The sequence below is a fragment of the Pteropus alecto genome, unplaced genomic scaffold (assembly GCF_000325575.1).
Source record: "Pteropus alecto unplaced genomic scaffold, ASM32557v1 scaffold134, whole genome shotgun sequence".
Classification (NCBI taxonomy): Eukaryota; Metazoa; Chordata; class Mammalia; order Chiroptera; family Pteropodidae; genus Pteropus; species Pteropus alecto.
In genome coordinates, this window is record NW_006436283.1 from 2,636,149 (window position 1) to 2,639,278 (window position 3,130).

Consider the following 3,130-nt stretch of genomic DNA (forward strand, 5'->3'; position numbering starts at 1 on the left):
TCCCCCCCGCAGCCACCATCTTCCCCCACTCAGCCTCCGCGTGCTCCCTCTGTCCCATTCCCTGGCATCCTGTCTGCTTCCGCCCCGGTCACTCTACTCAGAGGCCCAAGTCCCAACCTGGTGGGCATTGGCTGCGTTTTCGGGATTCGATGCTGTCTACCCCTCTCTCCCTGAAGAGCTGTCCTTTCTCTGTCCCTTAAATGTTAAATCCGTGGCTCTGATGAGCACTAGACGCGCAGCTGTCTGCAGAATCAGCTCTGATTGGGATGTCCCGCTGGGCGTCTTGAGCGGGATCTCGTCCTGCCATGTCGGGGCCTGCTGTGCATCCGTCGCGGTGTCTGCCCCTCTTCCCTGCGTCCTGCTCCTCCTGTGTCCCCGGGCTGGGCCCTCCACTGACCAGACATGGCCGCACCCTCCACAGCTCCCGCACATGCGTGAAGAGAGGCTCATCTTTCAGTGTTGACATTGCTTCTCTCCCTCCCGCCGCCTCTGCCTGGTTCTTGAGTCTCTACTCCTTTCTTCTGGATGCGAAGTCTGGCCAGTTCTCCAGCTTTGGTGGACCTGCTTCCTATTCCGCTTTCCTGGGCGCCAGGACCATCTTTCAAGATGAGAAACCCAAATCAAATCACTACGTGAGGCTCCCGCACCCCCGCCTGATGATGGACGGGCTGCCGCGTTTCGGGAGCTGGACCCCCCGCCTCCCGAGTCTTCACAGCCCCCTGAAGGCCTCTGGGCAGTCGCCCAGCACGCCGTCCCACCCTCGGGAGGCTCCTAGGAGTCCAGGGAACGGACCTCGGCGCGATGCCCGGTGGGGAACGTGCGTTCTGCGAACCCAGCCTCTGCCCAGGGGTCGGTTTCCTCAGGGACAAGCCACGTGCACCCACCTTCAAAGCAGGACCGGCGGAGTCACGTGGGAGTCAGGCTGGGGGCGTGACTTTCTGTGGAGAGAGGGCCATGGGGGGGGAGAAGGCCCGTGTTCTAACGGGGGTCTGCCACGAGTTAGCCCCGGAATCGAGGTTGGTTACGTCACCTCTGCGGTGTTCTCTGCAAAACGCAGAGGTCAGGCTGAAGGGTCGGTGACTGCCATTCCCGCGCCGGGTGCCGTGCGGGCTCGTCTTCACTGGTTTCTCCCTGTGAGTTTCACTCGGCCAGTGAGTGTCCACCGCATGTTGGCGAGACAGAGTCACGAAGTGCCGCGCCCCCCGCAGCCCGTAGGGCTTTGCGTGGCTTCTCCCCGCGGTTGGACCAGACGTGAACGTGTGTTTCCGCAAGCCCTAGGCTGTGCACGGCTGTGCTGCTCAACGACGCCTCGACCTTTACCATCCGCACCGACAGTGGGACTGTGAAAATGTCCCTTTATGTGGTTTTTCGTTCTTACAGTACTAAAAACGACCCGCCTTTGATGTACTGTTTTCTCCCTTTTTCCACGTATAACTCGGCTGTTTTCCGTCTTACATGGTCACAGTTAGACACCTCCCATTGGCAGGGACCAGTGGTCACTGTCCTCAGCAGGGCCCAGCACTCCCAGGCACCTGGAAATCATCTCTGGTGAACAAGTGAACTGGAAAAGCCGCCTTAGGAAACGTGGTCTGGGGCCATGCACTTGGAGCATTTGGACTCCGCTCGGAAATGGCCAGCTTCCCGTGCCATCACCGCCATTCACTGGCTCAGAAATTCCCTCGCCCCAGTTCTCCCTGACGTGGCCTGCTCTGAGCCAGAGCCCCTGATCCCACCCCGACCCCGCGTTGTTTTTTTCAAAAGTGAAAACATTTCCGCCAAGTCTGGCAGGAACTGGAGCATTTGCTCCTCTATTTGAAGCGTGAGGCTGAACTGCGTGGCACGTGGCCAGCTGTCTCCTGGGCGGCATGGGAACAGTTGGTGACAGCTGGATACAATCAAGTTCCATTACAAACAGATTTTAAGTGCCACTCACACACAGAAGAAATTGCAAGCTTTAGCAAAATAAAATCTGGGGGCTTTCAAAGCAAGACAATGCCCCAATCCCGGCCCGTGGGAGCGATTCCGTTCGTGGCCTCTTACCGACACGAAGCACCCCACTTCCGCGGTGCACTCCCTGCCCCCCAGAGTGCAGGCTGCAGGCTGGCTACTGGGAAGGATGCTCTGCAGCTGCCTGGTCCCTGTCTCGTATTTATCGAGGATGCCTGTCTGAACGCTGTTTGGCTCGCTCCTCTGGGGTTGGGAGGGGTCAGAGGCTGGCTTCCAGAAGCCCCACCGCCCTGCCCTGCCCTGCCCCGCAGCCCCTCACCCTTTCACCTTGGTCTCAGGTTGCATGGAGGGCTCCCATCCGGGTTGGGAGCTAAGCCATTCTTCTGCTCCGGAGGGGGGCGTCACCCAGAGGTATTTCTCAGCCCTCGCTGCCCTTCCCGCCCCGCCTCTGGCCTTGGCAAAGCTTCCCGCTCTGGCCAAGGAGGAAGCGGCTTATGACTCTGTTTGCAAGGAGAGCCTTGGAGGATGTCGTGGTTTCCTGTGGCTCTGATGGCCTCAGTGGCCCGTGGACCTGAGCCCGCCCTTCCTTCTCCCGTCTCTTCAGCACATGGGGGAGCGGGGCTGAGTTGCTCCTTTGGCAGATGGAGGAGATGTCGGTGCTCAGAGAGAGGACAGCGTCCCCTTTCTCATGAGACCCTCCAGCTTGCACTCAGCCTGATGGGAGAGGGGCAGGTGAGGAAATAGAATCGTTTGTTTTAGGAAAAGGAACCAGATACAGCGTGGCCTGCGAAAGAGCAGAAACTAACAGTAAGATCCTTGGCGAGTGTCTCGTATCTAAGCACCCTCTAAAGTTTGTATTTTAAAAGTTAATTTAAAATAGGTGATCCATGCGCATGGTATATAATTTAGAAACTGTGTATCTTTTAGGGCTGCTGTAATTAATAAACTGGATGGAGGGCTTAAAACAGCAGAAATTGATGGTCTCTGGAGGGCGGAAGTCCATTCCAGGTGTCGGCAGGGCTGTGCTGCCTCTGAAGGTCTAGGGGAGGGTCCTTCCTGCCTGGTGATTCAGGGGTCCCTTGGCTGGTGGCAGCATCACTCCAATCTCTGCCTCTACCTTTACATGACCTCCTTCTCTGTGTGTGTCTGTGTCCCGAGCACCTCTTCTTATAAGGACACCCGT